This window comes from Marmota flaviventris, chromosome 1 (assembly GCF_047511675.1).
Source record: "Marmota flaviventris isolate mMarFla1 chromosome 1, mMarFla1.hap1, whole genome shotgun sequence".
In the NCBI taxonomy this organism is placed as follows: Eukaryota; Metazoa; Chordata; class Mammalia; order Rodentia; family Sciuridae; genus Marmota; species Marmota flaviventris.
In genome coordinates, this window is record NC_092498.1 from 120663404 (window position 1) to 120677904 (window position 14501).

Here is a 14501-nt window from a genome sequence, read left to right on the forward strand (position 1 = left end):
GGCCTGGACCCCAGTCCTCTTTTTCTCCCTTATCCTATACTGCACAGGTCAGCATGGTCCTCTGCATCCTGCCCCATGCCAGAAATGTTCTTTTTGTGTGCGCTTTTTACAGAATATAATTATTTTTTTGTGATTTTAAGTTCCCTCTCCCAGCCTACACTGACCCCGTCACCCTCTGCATCTGCTTTCCTGGGAGCCTCAGTCAAACTCACCTGCACCCTAAGTAGTCAGCACAGCAGCTACTAACTTTCTGGTACCAGTAACATCCAGGAAAGGCCCCACTGTTTGCCATGCATATTAACAATGATGGAAACAATGGCAAGGGGAATAGGATCCCTGATCTCTTCTCAGGCTCCAGCTCAGGGGCTGACTGCTACTTAAGCATCTCCAACATCCAGCACAAGGATGAAACTTATTATATCTGAAGTTTATCACATAGAATTGGTGTGCCATTAGGGTAAACCTCAGTGTCACAGGTATATGGAGAAGAGAGACAAAAACTCCTCTTATTCAACTAGTGAGGTTGCCACTTGGCTCTCAGAAAGACCCTGGTGGTCAAAGAATCTAAATTGGTGATTAAAATTTTACAAGAAGTGATGTAGATGTATTTTTATTCTTGCCACACATTCCATGAGAATAAGTGACTGGGAAAGCCTCCTATAGAGTGAAGAAATCTGTAGCAATGTGCAAATACTGTGACAGATGTCACTTCCCCTACTGGTGAATTTCCTACATGGCCTGGCATGTCATTCTTTCTCAATTTCAACTGTGGAACCCAGTACATACATTATTGTGTAACACTGATTTTGATTTATTATTATTTTCCAAATGATTATATATATATATATATATATATATATATATATATATACACACACACACACACACACACACACAGTGTTTTTATTATTATTATTATTAGTTGTTACACATAGTAGTTGGATTTATCCCATCAAACTCATACATGCATGGAAACCAATTTCAGTTCATGAACCCCCAATTTTTAAATTTTTGTTTTTTAATTGTTCTAATTAGTTATAGGTGACAGAAAAATGCATTTCTGTTCATCATACAAAAATGGAGCATAGGTTTTCATTTCTCTGGTAGTATACAACGTACAGTTGCACCATATGTGCAATCATATATGTCCCTAGGGTAATGATATCTATCTCATTCCACCATCTTTCCTACTCCCATGTCCCCTCTCCTCCCCTCCTCCACTTTGTTCAATCAAAGTTCATCCATAGTTCCCATGCCCCTCTCCCATTATAGATCATCATCCACTTATCAGGGACAACATTCGGCCTTTGCTTTTTGAGGATTTGCTTAGCATGATATTTTCCAACTCCATCCATTTACCTGCAAATGCCATAATTTCATTCTTTTCTAAAGATGAGTAATACGTCATAGTATGTATATACCACAATTTCTTTATCCATTCATCTATTGAAGGGCATCTAGGTTGGTTCCACAATTTAGCTACTGTAAATTTAGGTCTTATAAACATTGATGTGATCTACCTGGGTCAAGAATACAAACAACAATAAGTGTTGACAAGGATGTGTGGAAAAGGGCACACTAATATATCGCTGGTGGGGCTGAAAATTGGTGCAACCAATTTGGAAAGTACTATGAACATTCCTTGGAAAACTGGGAATGGAATCATCATTTAACCCAGCTATCTCCCTCCTCAGTTTACACCCAAAGGACAGAGTAAATATGAAGTGGTAATAAGATATTATATAGCAATGCATTTTGTTTATGTGCCCCCTTGAGAAGTACCCAGTTCAATAATGGCCTTTGATAACTATTTATTTGATCTGAATTAATTCATATAGAAATAAATCCCTAGAAAGGAATATGGTAATACCTACAACTCATAAAACTAATTGATTATCCTCTTTCTTGTTCTTCACACGTGTGTGTGTGTGTGTGTGTTTGTATTTTGTATGGTATGTACTTTTCGTGAAGTACATACCCTAAAATTTTTTCTTTTATAATTATAAATTTATTGGTGTGAATTTATTAAATTATTATTTTTTACCATATTTTTATTATTTTTTTAAATCTATGTATGACAGCAGAATGCATTACAATTCATATTACACACATAGAACACAAATTTTTCATATTCTGGTTATGCACAAAGTATATTCACACCAATTCGTGTTTTCATACATGTACTTTGGATAGTGATGTCCATCACATTTCACCATCTTTTCTAACCCTATGCCCACTCCCTTTCCTTCCCACCCCTCTGCCTTATCTAGAGTTCATTTAATCCTTTCATGCTCCCCATCCCTACCCCACTTGAATCCAACGTTTTATATCAGGGGAAACATCCAGCATTTGTTTTTTTTGGGGATCAGCTAACTTCACTTAGCATTATATTCTCTAATTCCATCCATGCTCCCCCCGCCTCCAATGACCAGAGCCAATACTTTGAGACATAATAATGAGCACTGTTCTGGTTATACATATCCAAGTAATTAAGGAAGTCACCCAAGGGACCTAATCTTGTCTCTGCTGTACCCTGGGCCCACAGTTTCCACATCTCTATTCCATTATCTTCTTTCCCTGTTGCTCTAGAAAGATTGTATGTTCCTGGTACATTATTGTCTCCCCCATGAACATCTGTTTTACCCTCAGTGAACTTCATTCCCACTTTGAATCCAGAGCAAATGCCCCTTCCTCAGAGACCTTCACATTAACACATCTCTATTTCTGCTCCAGGCATTTTGTCCTCAGATTCAGAGTTGTTTGAAGGATCTTCTGAGTCATGTTTCTATGTTTGCCTTGCTCACTAGTTCAGCACCCACAGAAGAAGGTGTCAGTGATGGCTACCTCAGGACTACACCTCCATTGTCCTTGCTAGATATTTCATTCAAGTAATATAGACAGGCATTCAAGAAACAAAGTGGAGATAAATTTCGTCCATTATGAAGTTTTGAGACCAGCAAATGGCAAGATGAGACTATCCCAAGGGCAAGAGGGTTCACAGGAGATAAATCACAGCTGGGGAGTCCTCAACTGACTTGAGGTCTCAGGGATGGGCCCTTTGGTTCCTTGGTGACTGGGTACACAGGGCCCTCTAGACCTGGCAGACTCTTATGCACAGAAGCCTGGGTGTGAATCATCAGTTGGTTCCTATTAAGTTCACTTACTAGGCAAATTATTGCACCATGCAAACTTTCCTGGATCAGGTACCCAGACACTGAGTGCCTATGTGGGAGACACAGATGATGAGAGAACATTTGCATGAGCTGCCCCTCCTGTGTACAACCAGTGGGCCTGTTATAAGAGAGGTCTAGGGAGCCCAACCACAGAGGTGAGGACTAAAAAGGGGCTGTATCCACCATGGCCTGGACTCCTCTTCTCCTCCTGCTTCTCTCTCAATATACAGTTAGGGACAGTCTTTAGAGGCCCAAGGCAGACCCATAATCTGGGCTGTTATGTTCCGATTGAGATCCCTATGCCACAGCCCCCTGGCTTTGTCCTTTAATATATTGTGTCTGTGTTCACAGGTTCCCTGTCCCAGCCTGTGCTGACTCAGCCACCATACATCTCTGCATCTCCGGGATCAACCACCAGACTCACCTGCACCCTGAGCAGTGACCTCAGTGTTAGTGGTAGAAACATGCATTGGTACCAGCAGAAGCCATGGAGCCCTCCCCAGCACTACCTGCACTACTACTCAGACTCAGACAAGCAACTAGGGACAGGGGTACCAAATAGATTCTCTGGATCCAAAGATGCTTCAACCAATGAAGCATTTTTGCACATTTCCAGGCTCCAGCCTGAGGATGAGGCTGATTACTACTGTCAGGTGTATCAAAGCAGTGCTACCACAGTGGTACAGACAGATGAGGAAGTGGGACAAAAACCTTCAGCCCCTGAAATTCTGAGCTTATGTCACTTTTACTAGAGTAAATAAGAACCTCACTGATTTTAAAATAACACAAGATATTGGAATCTGGTTTCCATAGTGCCACACTGTAATTGTCTTCCATGAACTCACATAGAAACACTAAAATGTAAAAATGAATATAAAAATATATTCTCAAAACTAACAAATATTTTCACTTCTTACCAATTTCTACTAGTAAAGGAACTTTGGCACAGAAATTGAAATTCATTCAGATGATAAGCCATAATCAATATATTTCTATATGATAAAAATGTATTTAAAATGTAAGGTATACATATGTACTATATATTACATGTGGTAACATTTCAATGGAGATCAATATCTACCACCAGGACTCAGTGATTTTTTTTCTGTAAATTATACAATGAATTCTCGGAATTGTCTTTGAAAAAAGAAGGCACCAGGAAGTAAATGTGTAAACAGTCATGATGCCACTGCAGAATGACACCCAGGGCCTTGTTTAGATTTTTATTTCTGTTTGTGTTTTTTTAATTCCATAATTTTACAATCATGCAAACAATACATGTGGGAAAAATTCAGATGTTTTAGTCCAAATTCTTTGCTCCAAAGTAACAACTTTAAATCCATTTTTTAGACATCTGACCTGCTATGGTTAGAGATATGTGTCATTATTCCCTGACTATATAGTTTTAAATTCTGTCTATATTTTCTTTCAAATTTTTTTGGAGTTGAAAAATACACATCAAAAAGTAAGTTACATTTTTAAATAATGAAATTTCTAGGCAGGCAATTGTGGCCTATGGTACACCTAGAGCTGCCCAGCATCCAGAAAATTATTCTCTTTTTCAATTAGAACCACAAACTCTTGGGAAATGTACTGACTTATTCATCAAACATTAACAAAAGATTGCTGTTCCTGTGGGGTCATTTGCATCCCTACCAAATGACTAGAACCATGTGCACTTTTTTGAAGACTTTCATGAGTTCTGGTACCTCAGGTCCTTTCAGGGCCTCTACCCCCTGTGGTACTACATGTAGTCAATGGTGGTTTATGTAGCATATAGCTATGACTATCTCATTTTCACAACCCTACATGTCACGTGCTGATGAAAAAGATTAAGATTGTTTCAAACGAGGAAGTCTAAAAGCATGTATCCGTGTATCTTATCCTAAATGGCACCAAATGGCAACCCACAAGATATTGCAACTCACCTCCTTACCAAGTGCAAGCTGAAAAAAGTATTTGGAACAAGATTTTGCATTAGGAATTATATGACTGATAATGTGCAAGCTAATAAAGCCAAAAACTTTATGTTCTTGTTTTTTATCTTGATCTGACAGGAATTTTATCACAGAAAACACTTTGATACTGAACATTGAGCAGTCAAGTAATCCAGGCACAGATTCACCACTGCCTCAGAGGCAGGCTATCTCTGAGGTGCTTGGGTCACCAGATCCCAGGATGTTGTGTTTAGATGTAGATACTAGGGAGTGCTTGAGTTTGGTTGTTGAGTGTTCAGGAAGTAAGCAGAGATGTAATAATCTGCCTGGCCCTGCCCAAAGCTTTCTGCTCAGAGATAGTAGTTGTGACCTCCCACAAAACCATTACTCACCTAAACCCACCCTCAAACATCCCCAGGACATCCCCAATTAGAGAGTTCTGGGCCAGGGCCGAGGATGCAATGAAGGGTCTCTCATCACTGCTTTCGGCTCCAAGTCTGGTAGTGCAGGTTTGCTGTCCATAACTGAGCTCCAGTCTGATTATGAGTCTGCCTCCCACTGTCAATCATATGACCAGAGCCTCAGTGGTCCTAACCCATAGGGAAGAGACAAAAGAACCCTTTCTTCATCTGCCAGCAGAATGAACATTCAGCAAGTAGCTCTTTCTCAGGCCAGGCCTGTGACTTCTTCTACTGCCATTATTGAGGGCTAAGCTGCGTCTCCAGGCACTGCCTGGGAATGAAAAGCCTTCTCTCCTCTGTCCTAGATTCATCCATGGTAACCTGTATCTAGGAAATGTACTCCATAGAAACAGAAAGTGCTGTTCTTCTTTAACTTGATGAGAACAACTGGATCCTATGATTTTTATCCATTGAAGTTTAGGTGTTAAGGCAGCCAGTCCAATCCTGGTCAAGTCAGACTACCTCTGATGAGGAATCCAATCTTTTCTATTTCCAGGAGTTCCAGAGCTCTGTTATACTCTCCTTGGCCCTCATTATGAACTCCAATGATACCTGTTATAGCCTATTTTTATATACATTTTCTTATTGTGGAATATTTGACAGACATGAACCACCCAGGAGTGAAAGTTTATACAAATATTTAGATATGTTCACAAATTTTGGAACATCAGCACATCAGGTCAAGAAATCTACCCACCCTGCAAGCCTCCTATTCCCTTTGGGAATACTGCATATATCATGTCTCACAGCACCTCCCAGGCAGCCAGTGGCTTGCTCTCTGTGATATTTGGACAGTGTTTACTTTTTTAAAGTTTTATAAATGAAATCATACAGCAGGTATTCCTTCCTCAATGTCTTCTTCCACCCTATAAAACTGCTTTTGAGTGTCTTCCATGATGAGTTGAATTACACTTCATCCTACTGAGGACACATCATGATCTGTGTGGTTCCTGCACGCATCTTTCTTCATGGACCCTTTTTACAGATCACATGTAAATTAAAATATATTTTATGACTCATCAGAATAGAGGGAAATATAATCCATCCTGGATTATATTCATATTTCTTCTGTTATAAAGTAAATATTTTCTTAGAGCCCTAAAACTCTTCAGTCCTTCAGGCACTTATTCTTCTTTCTCTGATGGATGGTCAGAACTCCTTACATATTACACAGTTTTTATTCAACTTTAAGCAGTGCTAAACTTTTATTCCTAATTTCTAGAGGATACTGGTGATTGAACTCAGAGCCCTTTACCATGGAGCTATATTCACCAGTACTTTTTTAAAATTTTATATTGAGACAAGGTCATTCATTCTAAGTTGCTTGGGACGTTGTTAAGTTCCTGAAGCTATTCTTTAACTTGTAGTTCTCCTGCCTCAGACTCCCAAGTCATTGGGATTAGAAGCATGCCCCACAGTAAAAGTTTATCTGTTTCATGATTCTAGGGATGGGAAAGCGCATCAGGATAACACTGGCATCTGGAGATGCTGTTGTGCTGTGTCATAACAGGTGGAAGAGAAAATGGGAACATAGAGAGGAAATTGGCCTGAATTAATTCTTTATATCCAGACACCATTTCTGTCACAACTAATTATATTCTTTTATTTTTATTTTTTACATACACACATATATACATATGATAATATATAATTCCTTATATTTACTCTTTTTAGTTATAAATGACAGTATAACATATTTTGACCTATAATATAAATGGAGTTTAACTTCCCATTTGTGGTTGTACATGATGAGGAGTTTCACAGGTGTTGTATTCATATATGAACATACGAAACATGTTAGATTCATTCTACTCTTTCCCATTCCTATCCTTCATCCTTCCCAGACACTTCCTTCTGTCCAATCCAGTGAATCTCCACTCCTGCTCCCTCCTACCTATTGTGAGTTAGCATCCACATATCAGAGGGAACATTCAGACTTTGCATTTTTTTTGGTACTGGATTATTTCACTTGGCATGATAGTCTCCAATTCCATCCACATACCAGTAAATGCCACAATTTTATTCTACTTTATGGCTGAGTTCTGAATACTACTCCATTGTGTATGTGTACCAAATTTTCTTTTTTTGTTGATTTAGAAAAAATGACAGACAGCAGAATGCATTACAATTCTTATTACACATATACAGCACAACTTTTCTTATCTCTGGTGTATATACAGAATGTTGACACCAATTTGTGTCTTCATATATGTACTTTGAATAATGATATCTATCACATTCCAAAATCCTTGCTAATCCCCTGCCCATCCTTTTCCCTCCCACCCCTGTGCCCTATCTAGAATTCATCTATTCCTCCTTTATCTTTTTTCGGGGGGTGAGTGGGGTACTCATCATTGAACTCAGGGGCACTCAACCACTGAGCCACATTTCCAGCCCTATTTTATATTTTATTTAGAGACAGGTCTCACTGAATTGCTTTGCATCTCAGTTTTGCTGAGGCTGGCTTTGAACTCATGATCCTCCTGCCTCAGCCTCCCAAGGTACTAAGATTACAAGGTGTGCACCACCACACCCAAATTGTGCCATGTATTCTTTATCTATTCATTGTTGATGAGCACCCATGTTGACTTCATAGCTTAGCTATTGTTAATTGACCTGCTATAAATATTGATGTGGGTTTGTCACTATAGTATGCTGATTATATGTCCTTTGGGTATAGACCAAGAATTGGGAAAACTGGATCAATTACTGGTTTGATTTCAAGTTTTCTAAAGAATCTCTACAATGCTTTCCAGAGTGTTTGCACCCATTTGCAGTCCCACTAGCACTGTATGAGTGTACCTTTTTTTTCAATATACTTGCCAACATTTAATGTTATTGTATTCTTGATAATTGCCATTCTGACTGAAATGAGATTCTAAGTGTAGTTTTAATTTGTATTTCTCTAATTGTTAGAGATGTGAAACATTTTTTATACATTTGTTACCTGTTCACATATATTCTTCTGTGATGTGTCTGTTCAGTTCATTTACCCACTTATTGATAGATTGGGTGATATTGTGTGTGTGTTACTTTAAAAAATAATTTTATATATATATATATATATATATATATATATATCCTGGAGATTAATGCTTTAGCTGAAGTACAGTTGGCCAAGACTTTTCCCAATTCTCTAGGCTCTCTCTTCATGTTCTTGTTTTTTCTATGCTGTGAAGAAGATTTTTAGTGATAGCATCCCTTTTATTGATTCTTGATTTTACTTCTTATGATTCAGTAATCTTGTTGAGGAATTTGATTCCTCAGGTGACATGATGGATAGTTCAGCCTAATTTGTTTTCTAGTAGGCACAGGGTCTCTGTCCTAATGTGAAGGTCCATGATCCACTTTGAGTTAAATTTTGTGCAGGGTGAAATACAGGGGTTTAGTTTCATTTGCTGCATATGGATTTTCAGTTTTCCCAGCACTGTTTGTTGAAGATGCTATCTTTTCTCCAATGTCTGTTTAGGGTGTGTTTGTCTAGTATAAGATAACTACATTTATGTGGGTTTTTCTCTGTGTGTTCTAGAATGTACCATTGGTCTCCATGTCTGTTTTGGTGCCAATGCCATGCCAATTTTTATTACTATAGCTCTGTAGAATAATTTGTAGTCTGGTATTGTGATGCCTCATGCTTCAGTTTTCTCACTGAGAATTGCTCTGGCTATTCTAGCCTCTTATTTCTCCAAATGAATTTAATGACTGTTTTTTATATTTCTATGAAAAAAATGTAATTGCAATTTAAATAGGCAATGCCTTAAAATCTCTATAGCTTTTTTTGTAGTATGAACATTTTGACAATATTAATTCTGCCTATCCAAGAACATGGAAGGTCCTTCCATTTTCTAAGGTCTTCTTCAATTTTTTTCATTAATGTTCTGACTTTTCATTGTAGACATCTTTCACCTCTTTTGTTAAATTTATTTCCAAGTATTTCATTTTATTTTTTAGCATATTGTGAATGGGATAATTTTCCCAATTTCTTTTATATCTGATTTGCTCATTAGTGTATATAAATGTAATTGATATATGCATGTTAATTTTATATTTTGCTACTTTACTATATTTGTTTATGTGTTCTATAAGGTTTCTTGTGGAGTTTTTTGGGTCTTCTAAATATACAATCATGTCGTCAATAAATAGGGATAGTTTGAGTCTTCTTTCCTTATTCATATTCCTTTAATGTTTTTTTTTTCTGTTTAATTGCTCTAGGGTTTCAAGAATTATGTTGAATAGGAGTGGTGAAAGAGGGCATCCCTAGCTTGTTTTAGTTTTAGAGGAAATGTTTTCAGTTTTTCTTCATTTAGAATGATGTTAGCCTTGGATTTAGAATATATTGATTTTCCAATGTTGTGATATGGTCTTTCTATCACATAAATATGATAGGAAGTATCATGAATGAATATTGAATTTTGTCCAATGTCTTGTCCTGCATCTATTGAGATAATCATGAGATTCTTGTCAAGTCTATTGAACTGATAAATTACATTATTTGATTTCCATATGTTGAACCAACCTTACATCCCTGGGATGAACTCAACTTCATCATTATGCTCTATATTTTTAATATGTTTATCGTATGTATTTTTGCCAGTTTTTTAATGAAGAGTTTGTGGTTCTATGTTCATCAGGGACATTAATCTGAAATTTTGTTTACATGATATATCTTTGGTTTTGTTATCAAGTTGATTTTAGCTTCATGGAATGTGTTTGGAAGGGCCTTTCTTTTTCATAAAATAATTTGAGGAGGTTGATGTTCTTCTTTGAGGACTGGAAGTCTTGGCTGAGAATCCATATATACTGGGGTTTTCTTTGTTGGTACACCTTGGATGGAGTCTTCAATTTCATTGCTTGAAATGATTTGTTTAAATTTCTTATGTCCTCCTTATTCAATTTGGATAAGTCAATGTATCTAGAAATTTGTCAACGTCTTCATGATTTTCTATTTTACTAGGGTATAGATTTTAAATGTAGTTACTGATTATCATGAACATTTCAATACTGTCCATCACAAAAGTATTTTCACCACAAGTTTAATTAGTTTAGTTTTCTCTCTCCTTTCTTCATTAACTTGCCAAAGGGTTTATCAATTTTATTTATTTTTCCACAATCTAACTTTTTTTCTATTTTTCAAATTGTTTTGTTTCAATTTTATTACTTTGAATTTGATTTTAATTTTTTCCTATCTACTTTAGCATTGATTGGATCTTTTTCCAGGCCTTTATGATATAATGTTAGATTATTTATTTGCCATGGGAGATCCACAGAAATTTTCCAAAGTCAGGCCTATCTATCCCTGGCTACATGGCCAAGAGAAGATCCTCATGTATTTAAAGTGCTTTTGCTCAGTAATCCTAGAACCTGCATTTGTTTTTAACCTCCAAATGTTTTTAAATTAATGACGAAAGAGATTATAGTGGTAGCTTAATATCCTCATTTAATTGGTTCATTCTTCCTTTGAATAACCAGAATATGCATGCATCTGTACAGTAATTCACAGCTTGGCTTTAGCATATGTGATCATTCCTTTTTATTTCCATATCACCTCCTGGCACCTAGATTTACAGTGAACATATAGTTCCAGCATATGTTCATTTTCATATCAATGTCTTTGTGCAATATTTAAATCTGTCAATACATGTGTAGCTCATTTCATTGCCACTTTAAAATGCACAATGTAAGGATAGATTAGATTTAGTGTTATTTCATGTGCTTCTTTTCTTTTTTTTACTTGATGTGTTTAGATATACATGACAGTATATTTTGAATACTATACATATTTGGAGTGCAACCCATTATAATTTTGATCCCATTCTTGTAGTTGAACATGATAAGGAGTTACACTGGTCGTTTATTCATACCTGACCCCAGGAAAGTCATGTTTGACATTCTACTGTCTTCCCTATTCTCATTCCCCCTCCTTTCCTTTAATTCCTCTTTGTCTAATCTAATGAACTTCTATACTTCCCCTCCCTACTGTCCCTTGCTATGGTTGGCATCAACCTATCAGAGGGTATTTGGCCTTTGGGTTTTGGGGATTGGCTTATTTCACTTAGCCTGATAGTCTCCAGTTTCATTCATTTTCTGGTAAATGCCATAATTTCATTTGTCTTTATGGCTGAGTAATATTCCATTGTGTATAGGTACCACATTTTCTTTATCCACTCATGTATTGAGAGCATGTCGGTTGGTTCCATAGTTTGGTTCAATAGCTACTATGAATTGAACTGCTATAAACATTGTTATGGCTGCTTCACTGTAGTATGCTGATTTTAAATCCTTTGAATATATGCTGAGGCATGGGATAACTGTGTTAAATGGTGGTTCCATTCCAAGTTTTCTAACGAAACTCCATACTGATTTCCAGAGTGATTCCACCAATTTGCAGTTCTAACATCATGTGCTTATTTTCTATCTACAATTTTCACTCTGAAACATTGATAATTTTATATAGTTTGTTTTATGTTGCCTGGTGTAAAGAGTTTAAATATTCTGGGTTGATATTTGGAGATAAAATTAAAGAAGAGGATAATCAAAAGAAAACTATTTGCTGGTGAAGAAGTGTAAAACACCACTTGCTCTATAGCATGTACATCAGCAAGATTGATTTTAGAAGGGCCAGATACAAGCAGGCAACTGGAAAACTGCTCTCAAACTCAGCAGTGTGGGAAATAATGCCTTAACTTAGAGACTATTCTTATACTGTCACCCACATTAACCATTGGAGCTTAGGAGCATTCTTCTTAATTAAAGAGGAATTCATTGGCAGGGTAGACTTTATGTTAGGCCACATAACAGGACTTAAAAATAGAAGAGGATGGAGTTATTCTAGCTTTATTCTGAAAGACAAGTTGTTCTCTTTTGGTAGAGTCACTGACATTTACAAATCTCCTAGAAACTATGTGTGCTACAATGCATACATTATTGTCAATAAGGAAACACTAAAAGCTGGGTGTGGTGGTGCCCACCTGTAATTCCAGAAGCTTGGGAGGCTAATGCAGAATTACAATTTTAAAATCAGCCTCAGCCACTTAGCAAGGATGTAAGCAATATAATAAAATATTCTTTTTAAAAAAAAAAAAAGAAAAAAAAATGGTATGAAGGTGACTGGGGCAATTGAACCCCTCTGCATTCAATCACTGATACCAAAATAACAAAGAAAAAAAAAAAAAAACAGGATAGCTAATTAAGGCTTGTTTTAAAAAAAATATTTATTTTTAATTGTAGTAGGACACAATACCTCTATTTTAATGTATATTTTTATGTGGTGCTGAGGATAAATCCCAGGGCCTCACACGTGCAAGGCAAGCAATCTACCACTGAGTCACAACCTCAGCCCAGAGCTTGGTGTTTTTTTTCTTTGTGTGTGTGTGTGTGTGTGTGTGTGTGTGTGTAGTTTGTTTATATAGACCTTGTTGACCATCTGCAGAACTGACTTTATCTTTACTGAACCAGATAAAAAAATAAAACTGGCAAGAAAAGAAAATTTAATTCTCCAATGTGGAGTACTTCATCTTCTGTTTTCTTTTTAGCCCTGCAAATTAGATTACTAAAATAATTTTTCACTTAAGACTTCTCTACATTCAATAAGAAGTTCAAAATCAATAATCTTATCAGCAATTTGGTCATGAAATCTATTCCTGTACTCATTGGTTCCATCTTTATTACTTTTTTCTCTTGGTAACTTCCACTCATGAAAGAAATAACTGGATCCTTGAAGGGAGAAATGTTGAATAGAGAAGGAAGATCCAGGAGAGGTAGAAAACAAGGTGATAGGCAGGTCCTGTGAAAGGACAACAAATAAATGATGCTATGTGCAAGCACCAATATATAAAAGTGAATCCAAATTTTATTAATAATTCAATTCACCAATTAAAAAACAACTGAAATGATACCAGTAGAGTACAGAAGCAGACTTAAGGGAGGGTGTAAGTGAGGGGAAAGGAGAATATTTGAGAATAAAATGGATGAAATTATGGTTCCTGAATGTATGATTATATGTACAGTGAACGCCACTATTAACATACAATTATGATAAACCAATGAAGCATTATACAAAATAAATACAAGTGTGTTAATTATAAAAAATTCTGAATAATTCAAGACCATGCAACACTAAAATTAAATTGCATACTATTAAGAATGATTTCAACCAACAAATACAAACAGGTAAATAGATATAAATAGGAATACTTGAGATAAACTCAAGTAATAAATGTGAGACAGTCTTGGTAATAAAGTGGCAATGTAATACAAGTAATTCAACAGTTCTTTATAAAATGGGACCTTATAGTTTTAGATCAAAAGGCCTCTAGGAGGCACTGTGGACATTTGTAAAAAACTGGTAGAGATTTATTGGAGGAACAGTTACTCAATGGACCCTGCACAGTGCTAGTGAACCTGCTTCCTCCCATGGGTAAAGTCCACAGAACACAGCCACCCTGTGTCTATTCTGAAAATCTAAGTGTTCTTAGGACATAGGACCATGTTTTAGAAGTTGATGGTAAAGGGCTCATATTTATATAATACACCACGTAAACATGCCCCCTATATCCAGACAGTTCAATGAGAAATCATGGGCCATCAGGAAGTTTGGCCTAAATTTCAGGGCCAGGAAATTATTCTAAAATGCATACCACAACCTGGACATGTCTTCTACTCCTTCTGACTCAGTGTTCAGGATAAGAAAGGCTTTGGATTCCAACCATTGTAGTGGCTCACTGTTGTCCTTCCTTATTCTAGACATGTTTTGTTGGGGTTTTAGGGTCCACTTCTCATGTTGTGGGACTCGGGAGCCCTTTATGGCCACTTGCTCAGGATGGACAGTCTCTCTTATCTGTGGCTCCAACAAAGTTTTGCTCACCAATGATCACTTCTCATGCTTGTAGCAGAAATCTAGCCAAGTGCCAGGACCCTGATTTGAAACAGAA